The 13,153-nt window shown below is 46.3% G+C and overlaps 1 protein-coding gene across 2 annotated transcripts in view; it reads right to left on the bottom strand.

Moving 5' to 3' along the window:
• The window catches only part of GLIS1 (GLIS family zinc finger 1), a 216,386-nt gene that overhangs the window by 200,936 nt on the left and 2,297 nt on the right, over positions 1-13,153 (bottom strand). The window lies entirely within an intron of this gene.

The following is a 13,153-nucleotide window of genomic DNA, read 5'->3' as shown; positions in this document are numbered from 1 at the left end:
CACTGTTCCCCAATAAAGTCCTGTTCCCCTTCCCCAACAAAATCTTTTTAAAAAAAAAAAGTATACAAGACTTTTATATTCAGAATTATTTCAATGATGTAAAAAATATTAATATAGTACAGGTAAGCATAGTAAAAAGACTGAAATGAAATACATCAAAATGTAAATGGATGTCCCAACTGAGGGTGAGATTGTGAAGAAATACTATTTCTATCTTTATGTTTCTGTAGTTTCCAAATTTTCTACAAAAAAAGAAGTACTACTGATGTATGTGGGAAAAAGAAAGATGATGAAATGAAGTTATCTTTAAAGGGTCAGCCACGTCGCAAAGAAGGGTTAGGAGCGAGACTGAGTACTTTGTCGGCAGTCAGGAACGCATTCCCACAAGGCGGCTACCCAGGGCGCCATCAGGAGCCCTGAGCACGGTGCCCATCGCAGCGATGCGCTTGCATGAACCATCTGCCCACCCTGGGCTGCTGCCCTGGGGAACCGGCAGAACCCACCAAGGCTTGGCCACTCAAATGCCACCTCTCAAGGAAGCGTGGTGTGACCGCTCTCACCAGTGCTGGTCTGTGAGCTCTCTGAAAGCAGGACAGACCCTGAAGATTCACATCAGCGTACCTAACAGGAGCCAGGCCTGGTACCCAGCATGCTGGCCCCACCTCCAAGCTAGTAGGCCCATCTGCCTGCCCTCTTGACTGGATACTCTCCAAGGCAGAGGCCAGGCCTGGGTGACACTTACTTGTCCGGGGCCAGACACAGAGCCTAGCCTATGATAGGGCTCCTGGAAATGTTTGTGGAACAAATGAATAAATTAAAGAATTATATTCTAGACTGGTGCTGTCCAACTAAACTTTCTGTGGTGATAGAAATGTTCTATATTTGCTCCAACATGGTAGCCACTGGCTACCTGGCACTTGAAATGTGGCTAGTATGACCGAGGGCCCGAATTTTTAATTCAGTAATTATATTGTGAATGAATGAATTGTAAGTAATTTAAATTTAAGTAGTCAGAAGGTCTTCCATAAGAACACATACATCATGGGGTCATTATAAGATTGCACAAGATTAGGAAAAGAAAAAAAAGGTGACCCAGTGCCTTACAGTCCTCAACAGATGATCCCTGCAAGATACTGGAAATGATGAAAAGGAAGAGGGAGGGTCCCTAACTGCCCAGAGCGCCCACCTACTCGGCCAATCACACAGTGGGAATTTCCTTGTGTCCGTGACTCCCTAGCAAATTGCCCGCTGTATTCTGAGTACAGAAGCAGCCAGAGCCATTGAGAGCATGGAAAACCGGGAAGAGAGGAGAGGAGGGAAGGGTGTGAGGCTGAGAGAGGAGAGACCGAACAATTTGCAAAAGGCCAGTTCTTGGCCTGTATTGCCAGAGACAAGGAGAGAGGCGTTCAGTCCACGGGAATTGCCAGGTACAAGAAAAGGGCTGACTACCCTTGCCGCTTCACCGGCAGTGTCCTGCAGAGGGCATTCCCGCTGTCCCCAGAGGCTGAGCCGTCAGCCCTCCGACCTCACTGACTCTCTCACTCGCCTTGCAAGGGGAGCTCGCTAGCAAATATTTCATTTCATAAGCCAGCAAACCAAGGCCCCGTGAGATTGTCCGAGATCACAAGGTTTAGACTGGCTGGAGCCCAGGAGGCCGCTTAGCACAGCGAGCCAGGTGATACAGCGGTGAAGACACACAGAGGACTGGGAACCTGGCCAGGCTGTGAAAACCCGTCCACTGTCCTCTGCCCTCCAGACTGCGAGCCCACCATGGTGTCCTGGGGACCAAGCCAAAACCTGGGACACAGCAGCCATTCAGTACATATTGATGAACCAACCAAGCAACAACCACAATCGGGGCAGCCCTTCCATTTGCAGGATTCTTTCACATACTTCATCCCATATGCTCCTGACAACTGAGCACGGATTACTCTAGACGCTTTACAAATGGGAAACTGAGGCTCAGAACTAGAGGGCCACTCTGGGTTGCTTTCCTGAAAATCTGCTTGGAAGAATTTCAGGAAAGCCTCACCGTGACTGGAGAGGGACAGATTCATTCCACTGGGGTCCTGCGTGCATTCAGTTCTCTGGTCCACGCTCCCTCTGCAAGTCAGACATGCATTCATTACAGACCCTGCTCCAAGGAGTCTCGTCAGGGAGGAAAGCATGGAAGTAAGCATCTCAATACCTGACTGTTCAGTGAAAGAAAAGTGACAAAGGGCAGTCGGAAGATGAAGGAGGGAAATGGGCCTTCCGGCCCGAAGAGGCAGTTTCTCGCTGTGGTGAGTGCGTAAGACTGGACTCCTGGCAGCAGACGTCCAGACGACCTAAGGGAAGACCCTGTGAGGTGAGACAGGGTGGGGTGTGGAGTCAGACAGGCCTGTGGCTCCCCACTATCAGCTCTGGAACTTCAGGCGGGTCATTTAGCCCCTTTGGGCCTGAGTATTTCTCATCTGTAAAATGAGGGTGATGGCACTCCCTCACCAGGAGTAAATGTAGGAAGAATGAAATGGCCTCATGAACTATCTATTCATAACTGGGCTCCCCGGATGGAAGCCCCTGGAGTAGTGCCAAGAGCCGCCAGCATGGGGAAGTGGGAGCAGAACAGCGATGGCATCAGACATTTAGGAGGTACAATCAAGGAGGCTATTAGAGTCAGAAGGCAACTCGGAACCAGGGATGGCGGGAGGTCCGAGCCTCCTGGCCCACCCCCCAAACAGGCCCTCCTCTGGACATCACAGCAACCACAGGCTGAGTGAGTGCCTTGGACTGACCGCAGGGCCAGCCCTGTCAGAGAGCTGTGCAGAGGCAGCCCGTGCCCACCTCGGCAAGGGGCACAGCTCCTAACCTTCCCCTAGCCCTAAGCGAAGCCAAGATGCCAGCCAATCAGATCTGTGTCTCCAGCACAAATTAAAACCTCAGTCTCCGACTCCAAAGTCCTTATTCTATTCATTTACAAAAAAAAAAAAAAAAAAAAAAAATCAGAGTAAAGAGGTAGGGTCTGTGGTATAGAGGAGAAACAGCGTGAGAGCAAGTCAGGCCCGGGACCGAGGCCCAGCTCTGCACTAAGACTAATACGCACAGCTCAGCCTTGTCACCCGCCTCCTATGCGCTAGCCCCTGAGCTAGGTGCTCCACAGCCTTCTCATCTTGGTCCCCACCTCAACCCTATCAGATAGGAATCATCCTCATCTTAAATTTCCTCCAGTGAGGAAAAGGGGGGCTCAGAGCTCAGCGAATGAGCCCAAGGTCCAGCAAGCGGTCTAGTTGGGATCGGAAACCAGTTTTGACCCCAGAAGCCATGTGGCCACCTTTGTACAAGTAATATGGCCTCTCTGAACCTTAGTCTTTCCATCTGATCAAAGGGGGATTGAACGAATAATGATTTGGGCGGAACTTGACAGTTTACAAAGGTCAAACCACTGCAGGGCCTGGAGAGGAGCCAGGAGACCAATACAATCCCTCCAGGCCCCTGTCGAAGCCTGTCCTGGAATGGGGATCGGGGGTGTGTACCTCAGTCTCCACCCCAGGAGGGCTGCCGAGAGCAGGCTCTGGCTCCCCGTTCCAATACTTGGTCCAAGGTTCTTCTTCATCTTAGAGAAATCTGGGTCAGATGTGTTGCAACCACCAATATCTGCTCTTTAAACCACAAGACAAGACACATTTTACAGCGCCTGGGACTGCCTAAAAGGGAGGGTAAGTGTGCACAGTGTGTCTACAATCCTGGACCAGGCAGGCCAGGACAGCCATCAGGCCTCCAGCTCCTCTAGTCGCCTGGCAGCTCTTGGTTAAGAAGGGTCTGTGATCACTGAAGCCAAGTCTTTGAGGGGAGGGGAGAGGAGGGGAGACAAACAGAGGGGAGAGGAGGAGAGAGGAGGGGAGGGGAGAGAAAGGGAAAGGAGGGAAGGGAAAAGGGAAAGGAAGAGAAGAAGGCCCAGATAGGTAAGAAGACTTGTCCAAGGTCACCTTGAAAGCCATGGGGAAGACGTCATTATGAAGAGCCCCCAAGATGGTGCTAGAAAGAAAATATGACCGGGTCTGCATGGGAGAACTCATTGCATGTTTACTGGAGTCTCGTGTGGGCTGACAGCCTACCGTGTGGTCAACCTTGTAGGAAAAAGAACATAAAACTCAGCTCCTCCTGTATCGGCTACAAGTTCCTTGAGGGCATTACCAACCTTCCTGGTCGCCCACTCTGAGTCAAGCCCTGTGCTGGGCACGCGGGGGGCAGGGATAATGAGACTCAGCCATCCTCAAGGACACTTAAGTAAATAGAAATTCAATAGAGAGAGTGACCAGTGCTACAGCAGAAGGAAGGATGGGGCTGTAGGGGCCAGAGCTCTAGCATGACCCAGCCTAGGAAGAAAGGGAAGGCTTCTGAGAGGAGGTGGCACTTTAGCTGGGTCTTAAAGAATAAGTAGGAGTCAGTCTGGTGGAAAGGGAGGGCAGGAAGGCCCTTCCAAGGCTGTTGTTTACTAAACATTTACATGGTAGCAATAAGGAGGAGGAGGAGGAGGAGAAGGAAGAGGAAGAAGAAGCGGAATAATTCCAACATGAATTGAGCAATTTACCATGTGTCAATCTCTGTACATAAGCACTTACATGTACAAGTATTAACTCATTTCATCTTCCTAACAGCCTTTTGAGATCATCAGTATTATTACCCCCACGTTACGTATCGAAGCCCAGAGAGCTCAGGAACTTGCCCGAGATCTTCAAATCAGCATCGGAGCCAGAATTTGTTCCACACCCGCAGCCTCAATGAACACCCTATATGCTTCTTCGACGTGTACTTTGGGCCAGACTTGATACTGGACTCAGGGTACAAAGGGAAATATTTGAATAACTATTTTCCAACTTGTTCTAAAAAATGATTTAAGGAGGCACAGAGACTAATTAAAAGAAGCTCGAGTGTATCAGGACAGGACAAGGAAAGAGAAAATTCCAGGTCTGGAGCTGCATAAGGAAGTCCGACGCTGCTCCAGAACCAGCCAAGCAGGCATTAGCGAGGAGGAAGCTGGACTGGCGGGAAAGCCTTAACTGCCAGATCAAAGGGCTTTGGGTTTTTCCCATTGGCCAAGCGGTTGCCAATCTACAAGCCAAGTCTCTCAGAGGAGAGCATTAAAGCACATTTCTACAGATCTGTGAGGAGTTGATAAAATACAAATCTATTTAAGAGAGCTCTTAAAATTAGCAATCTCATTAGGTATTTTTTCCATCAACAGATACTAAAAATATAATTGTTAGCATGTGGACATGGGAAAGATTTTTGTCCTTGGATTTAGAAAACTTGAATATCCCTGCTGTCAGGGATAGAAGTAACAGAAAGGTTTTCAGCAAGGAGTTACTAGGATTCAAGGTCTGGGATATTTGCTGTGGACCTATACCCCTGCCCTATACCCCTACCTCTCCAAGCCTCTCAAGTTGCTGGAAATCAACCATCTGAGAGCCCAGAGATGAGCCTACCCCAGCGAGACGCTCCAATGCAGAGATATTCTCACAAAGAGCGCTGCGTAAGTACAAATGACTGTTTGATCAATCATTTGGCCTCAGCGTGGGATTTGGTTAGAATTAAAGCCATCTGGCTTGGGGGGGGGGGTGATGGGGGAGGAGACAACCAGGCGGGAAAATGACCCACTCCCTCCCCCAAAAAGCATTGTTAAAATATAACGGGGGAAAACAGTAAAGTCTCTGCTGTTATTTCAGCCTAAGCCACTTAATCCTTCAGCACATAAAGCAACTTATTTATGACCTTTTCCCTTTAAAAAGTAAATCAGAAGACGCTGCCTTGAATTCAGATATCGCTGAAACTCACTACTCATCCCTCCCAGAGAAATATCCTGTTTCATAAACCTTCTTCGAGATACTTGAAACTGCAGATCAGTAAATGCCTAGCTTTAGGCATCTGACATTCCAGAGAATTAATATTTAAACTTATTATAGGAAAAAAGAATTGAGTTTGGTTGAAGCATGAAATATTTAATAGTGTTCTCCAAATTAGAAACCCTATTTTGTTTCGCGCTGGAAATGCCAACGTTATTACCTGGGCTTTGCACTCAAATAAGATAAAATGCAAGGGCGGTCTTGAGATTAAACACACAATTACGGCCGATTTCTCCAGAGAGAAGGGGAGTGAGACAGGTTTGGGGAGTGGAAGCGATTGAGTTACGATACACTTAAAATTATATTCTCATTCTCTGCCTTGAGGGTTGGACTTGAGAGGGCTGAAGCCACTTAACCACCGAAACTTGTGTCAAGATCAGTGAATCCACGGAGGCCTGTTCAACGTGCTTGGAATGGGCCGGCCAGAACCCTGTAACTTTCTCTCCTTGCTAGGACAAAAGCATTAAGAGGTTTGGGATAAAAATTAAGCTTCATTTGATACAGTGGATCCTGGCAGCTTCTGCCGGCACGTGTAATTTATTTACAGGGTTGGAAAGTCGGCAAAATACATCATCAACTCTTACACAAACTTCTACTAGGTATTAAATACTCAAGCCTCAGAGAAATAATTCATATAGTCCAGCAACCGTCCAAAATAAACCCAATCTCCAGCCCTGGGGAGAGCTTGAAAACAGCAAATGGGATCTGTATTTTTTAAGTCAGGTTTATAATAACTCTCTGGTTTCTTACTGAAGCCTTATTTTCCACCAAACCTGTTATTTAAAAACAAAAGCAACAAAATCTAAAAGAGTAATCTTGTTGCTAGAAAGATACAAATAGGAAAATGCTGGGCCACCTGGCAGCCAGGGCCACGCTGATTGATACTTCTGCCTACTCTCCCTTTCAGATGTCTTCACATCCAAAGGCAGAGAAGCCGTGGGCAATAAAGACTCCCGCAATTTCACCTTCAGAATAAGTGTGATTCCTTGAGAATATCGGCACATACATTCTCATGAACGCACTTGGCCTTATGCAAGGCCACAAACACAAACGAGCAGAGAGACCTTTTCCTTCCATAGCGGGTCATTTGGTTCATTCATCATTTGATACACAATACCCATTTCCCACAAACAAACTCTCAGGTTCACTCTGATCCCTGGCCTTTTCTCCCTCCCAAACCCTCTTTCATCCCAAGTGCTTAATAAGAAATAATTGTTTAATAGATCTCAAGACACCGCGCCCAGGGAAGCACGCGTTCTACACACCAGGCGTGGTGGAGATTGTGAGGAATTCTCTTCAAACAGATGTCTTCAGAAACCGTAGAAGGGAGGCCGCACCCAGGGCCTGGGCCAGGAACCTCCCCAAACTGCACGAAAGTCTCAAACAGGAACTAACACCCGCCTTCACAGATGGGGTGTGTACATGTGTGCCGCTGCTTCTGAGAAGGGGTGCTGTAGGGGGCCCCTCCATAGCCTCAGAGAGCCCTTGCCTGAGGACCCCATGGCACAACTGGGAGCCACTGAAGCAGGGCGGTGGGTAGAGCCCCAAGACAGAGTCCCCCCTGAAAATCACACCTGGGCCTGTTAGCTGTGACTCAGAAAGTGCTGCTCCAGGGAATGGCTGTCTGGCCCGGCCTATGGCTTTCCGCTGCCTTTCCCCTCCACTTCCAGGCACACTCTACAGCCACAGTGACTTCTTGCCAACGCTTGGGTGTTAAAGGCTGTCCTTGAGAGCCCTGTGCTTTAGTGGGAAAGTACCAGCTTTGCTGTCAGAGGGAGCTGGGTTCGAATCCCAGGCTCTCCTACTTACTACCTGCATGGCGAGTCGCTGTGAATTACATAGTGAGCTTATTAGGATAAATCAATAACCTTTCCAAGCCTCAGTACCCCCATCTGTAAAATTAGAATAAGGCCTCCTGTCCTCATAAGGTTGTTGGGCATTATTAAATGCAATCACAGCTAGAAAGTACCTGGCCTGGCACAGAGTAGGTACTCAATACAGGTTAGTTGATCTCCCTCTTCCGGTTCCTTCTATGGTCAGCTTCAGGAGTCAAGAGTTCCAAGGAGAGGTCACATCTATAACCTGGCCTGAGACAAAAGTGGCCTCCTTCCACACCCTGGATTCTTCCCAACCTTCCCAGCCTAGTTCATGTGGAATCCTGGAGCATCAGAGCAGGAGGGGACTCTCGTTCATCCCATTAAACTGCTTCCCATTTTACAGATAGGGAACGCGAGGCTTAAAGCTAAGGGCATGGTCCACATGCATGGAGGCTGTACAATGGCGCATGTGTTTGCTCCAGACAGGCCCAACCACCAAATAAATCCAGGCCATACAGGAAATGCATTATTCAGTTAGCGGACTGAAGGTCTCCTCTCAGTGCATCTGACTCAAATGCTGACTTTAAAAACACAGCTCGTAATGCTAACACAATCCGCCTCAACCAGCCGGAAACCTTCTGAAGGAATAACCCTTTGGAGTTTAGGGAAAGACATTGGGGGAAGAAACAGATGCTTTAAAGTGACTTTAAACTATAAGACCACTGGGTTAGGGTTGTATCCTCTCCACCCCCACCCCACCCAAGCCTGTTTTCTTTCAGTTTCTTATAAATAAGGCCTTGGGAGACCAAAGCAGCCACAAAACATTCCACCCCCCCACCCCCGTATTTCGGTTGTGTTTTTTTTTTGCTTTCCTTACTCAGTAACTCAGCTATCAGTCCCGGACTTTGCTTCTAATGCGGAAAGCATTTTTTTTTCATTGTAAACTATTAATTCGGGCAGCGGTTGTTGATAAACAAGAAGTTCGGTTTTTAAACTGCTAGAATCATTAGCACAGTGAAGGCAAGCAGCACAAATATTTCAAAGTGTGCTCTTTTTTCCTGGCCCTGATATTACAGCTGTGCTCTTTGCATAATGCAGTTGAATTTTTCAAGGCCCACTGCAAAGTTTGTTTCATTTCTTCTCCGGCTTGCACTAGCTTGCACTAAGTGTCTTCTGTTTCTTTAAACACAAAAATAAACTACCCCCTACCAAAAGAAGCAACACAACTCTCTAGGTCCAAACTAATAGCAACTAAAATCTGTATTAAGAAAAATAATTAGCAAACCACACATTAGAATTTAACTTTAAATATAATCATAGCTAGAAGATAAGATTGTTGAAATAGCACCACATGGGCTTCAATACAGAGATTTCTTTTCCAAGAAAGTTGAGAGAAGAAAGGGAAATTACACTCTCTACAAAAAAGCCACAGTTAAGGAGAGTCACTGGTCAACCTACAAATAAAGTTGGTATCTATTTGTTTGTTGTTTTTTTCCCTAATCCTATCCAAAAAAGGATTGCAAACCCTATTCCAAACTTTAGTTTCTCTCCTTTTTTTCTAGAGTGCTGGCCACACTCCACAAAATAAAACCGAAGAAAATGATGACAATTATGCAACATTCAGAACAAAGAACATAAGAATATATTTTTTTAAATGATTCATTGTGCACTTATGCCTGTAATGAGATTTTAACGCATTGTAAAAATAAGTGCATTGTAAAAATAAGTGCGCTGGCTCACTTAGCTTCTCACGCAAATGCAGCGAAGGAAGATGAGTAACTCAAAGATCGGGTGGGTTTCGGTTTTTAATTCAGGAGAAGTGTGAGGGAAAACCACGGGCATATAAAGAACCATGTTTTTAAATCACAGACAGAACAATACAGTCTATCAATGTGATTCCACAGCTGAGAGGGTCCTGAGATCTCAGCCCAGCTAAGCACTGCAGGTAAACTACTCAGAAAAGCTAAGCCTAAATTAAGTTATGATCTCACGTGACGGTCCCCTTTTCATTTTGCATGCCAAGTCTTAGCAGCTTCTAGAGAGCTAAGGGAGGCAAGAAGGGAAGAGAAATTCTAGCTGTACACGACTTTTAGGGAATCTTGGGGAATTATATTTGCACTATGTCTATAAAAGATTTGTCAGATACGTAGCTCCTAGAGATGTAGACACAACATACTTCCTATCTTATTTGTGTACCCACACACAAACATGTTTCTCTTTGTCTTACTGAGCCTGACATTTGGCCAGCAGGTTTTTCTCCCCCTTATTTGAAACCTCAAGCCCCGAAAAAATTTGGATCTGATTATTTCCGGATCACAGGACCAGCACTTTAAAATGGATGAAATGCAAGCAAATTGCCCACCAGAGCCAGAGGGGGTAAATGCTTTCACCATAACTCATACCTTTCTATTACGGATGCAATAGCCCCTCCAAGGCTACCCCAGAACAACAAGTGACTTCTGATTCAGATGGAGAAACTCTACCAGGTAACACCACCAAACCCATTACATTTACTCTCCAGCACCAGCAGCCCCCAACGTCCCTACACACAACCTACAACTGCTTTCCTTCTTTGTTTTCCACATATACATTTATATATATATATACGCTTTTTTGTTTTTAAGTTACAAGATTGACTACTTTGGGGCATTTACAGCCTTGGTATGACGGCTGTTTACTAATGGCAGGGCCCACATTTGTCGTGATCACCAGTCCTGTTTTTATTGCTAGGACGTGTCTAATCTAAGCACATAGTGAAAAGGGCCCAGTGAGTCTGTGAATTACAAAGGGAGCTTATTATCTGGTTTGGTCTGGGCACAGCGACTCTGGACAAATGGAATCATCTGGTAAACAAAGATATTTCCTAACGATGTCACAGATACTAGTCAGCAGTTTCCAAAGATTTAAGACAGAAGAAATACCAACAGCAAAAAGTATTTTAATTTCTCTGGGAACATTTGGGAGGCCGTGCTGAACACCAGCTCTCGGCCACAACCAGACACATGTAAAAGGTACAAGTTGTAGAACCAGAATCAAATTTTTGGAACAGGAAACCTTGAAAATGGCCATGTACAGCCTGTAGCTTTGAGCACATCCTTGAACCTTAATATCTTCATCTATAAAATGGGAATCATCGTAATTAGAGCCGGTACCTGCCCAGCACCGGCTGGGCAGATACAGACTATAAAGTGCTTCTACATCTGTTCCCTCAGAACAGCCCACGAGGTAGAACACAGCTGGCAGGAGGACAGATGAGAGAATATGTAGGAACACACGCTGACAACTGTAAAGCGCTGTGCACGGAGAATGAGCCCCATTAGGCCATCGCCAACAAGAGCTGACCACCTCCATGAAGCCCAGATGTTTACCTTCTTTCCTTGTCAGGACTTCCACAAGCTGAGTGTTGGGTGTTTAATAATAAGAAAGAAAAACGCAGCATCTGGTATTTTGGCCTTTCCAGCTGTTTGGAATCTGGATAAACGGGACTCTGCCATAAACAGATCGTGATTCTTATTGTAAATGATGATAATGTTAGTCCATAACGTTGCACCATCCCCAATGCCTCCTGACTCCAGATCTGGAAGCACAGAGGACCCCAACATGTATGGATAAGCGGCCGGATGCAAGAACTCACTCCCTTCGGGTTTGTCCAAGACAGAAGGCAGATCATCTGAAACCTGATTCCAGACTGAGCAATATCGTCTTCTCTCCCGTCACTGCGCAGCAATGGCCACACCAGCCCTGAAGCCGGGCTGCTCTCAGCTTCCCTGGCTACAGCATCAGTTAACGCTCTTCACATTCAACATTTTAAAAACCAAACCTTGCTCCCCGCTTGCCCTACCCACGTTATCTCAAGTATTCCTGACTGCAGCATGGTTTCCAGCATGAATTAATAAAAGAAACGCCTTCTTCCTTTTTTATAAAGCATCCTTACAACCATTGTTTCCTTTACCCTGGGAGGTAAGTATTATGATCACTCGTGCAAATAAAAAGCCGGAGGCTGAGAACGGTACACACATTACGGGAGTAATACCCCACATAATAGGCACTGAAGCAGCCCTTTCACACTCTATCACTGCTGCTCTCCTCAGTCTTTCAAAGTAAGTCTGCCGGTAGATTTATAAACGAAGAAACCAAGGCTCAGAGAGTGAAATAACTTCCCCCGAGTCCCACAGATCATCGGCCGCAGGGTCTTACAACTTCCAACACAGTCAATAAATATTTTGCAATTGGTATTTCTATCTGTCTGTTTCCAATAAGCCTCAGACTTGGAGCTAAACGACAAACACTGAAAGGGTTACGTGGTCTGGGGAATATTTTGGTGGGAATAAGGGCAGTAACAAGGTGTTGTTTCCTCGTAGCGCTTTTAAGACAGCTACCACAGTTCTGCTTTTGTCTCAGGCCACTGGGTGACTTGACTGTGAAGAACTTGGCCAGAGGGACAGAAGCCAGGTCAGAAACCTCTTGAAACCTCTTCAAGCCCAGGTCCGTGAGCAACGGCTTGGCTAGAGATCCCCAATCATACCTGCTGGGTGGCCTTTTACAAATGAGACACTACCCCCACCCTCAGGCTTCAGTTTCTTCATCTTTCAAATGGGTGTGATAAATCCTATCCCACCAGCCTCACTGCAGGCTGCGAGGTAAACAGCCTCTTACAAAAAGCTTAACCAGAATGACCATCTTAAGGTACCAAGAAAGAGGTTCTTCTTCCCATCCCTTTATCTTCCTCTGCCTTTCTAAATACCATCCTGATTTAAAGATCTCCTGTTTTAGACATTGCGGGGAAAGGGGTTATAGATAAAAATAACTGGGGTTTGGGAAAATAGAAGTAGGAAGATCATACACGAGCATCCAGATGAAAGGTGTCTAACCACAACTTGGAACAAAGGCTATGTCTGGGAAAGCCAATCACCAGGTCTGTGGAACCGCAATGTTCACAAGACAGCTACAAGTTTTTTAGACACAAAACGCAGTAAGAGGGTATTCGTTTAAATGAGGACTGTGTATGGAGGGGGGCAAGCCAGGGAGCTCAGGGCAGCAAGTATTACTCACATCTTGCTGCGCAGCAGTCTTCTCTCCCTACGTGTGTATTCCAGCGATATTACTCTAAAGGTGGTGTTTCTCTATCTTTCCTCTAAAATACGATCTCTACCTCTTGGAAAAGAGGCTGATGTTTAAAACAACAAGACAAGAAATAGTGCTCGCCTACAAAATCACGTGTTTTCATTAAAAAGAAAAAAAAAACCTGTTTGTGTTTATTTCATTTGGCCAGTCCCTGAATTGGGAAGTCGGGTATGTTTTCTCCAGGAGCTCTCAATTCTAAAAGGAAACCACCCTACCTTTTCTAAATTGCTGGGGCTGCTGCTAAAGGATGATGCCTATAGAGCCATAAAAGAACTGTTTTTGTCTTCCTTGAGAATCACCTGGAAATAGAACCAACAGGCCCCAAACGCC

Source organism: Rhinolophus hipposideros (assembly GCF_964194185.1).
Source record: "Rhinolophus hipposideros genome assembly, chromosome: 8".
In the NCBI taxonomy this organism is placed as follows: domain Eukaryota; kingdom Metazoa; phylum Chordata; class Mammalia; order Chiroptera; family Rhinolophidae; genus Rhinolophus; species Rhinolophus hipposideros.
This window is presented reverse-complemented; position numbering and strand designations above follow the sequence as displayed.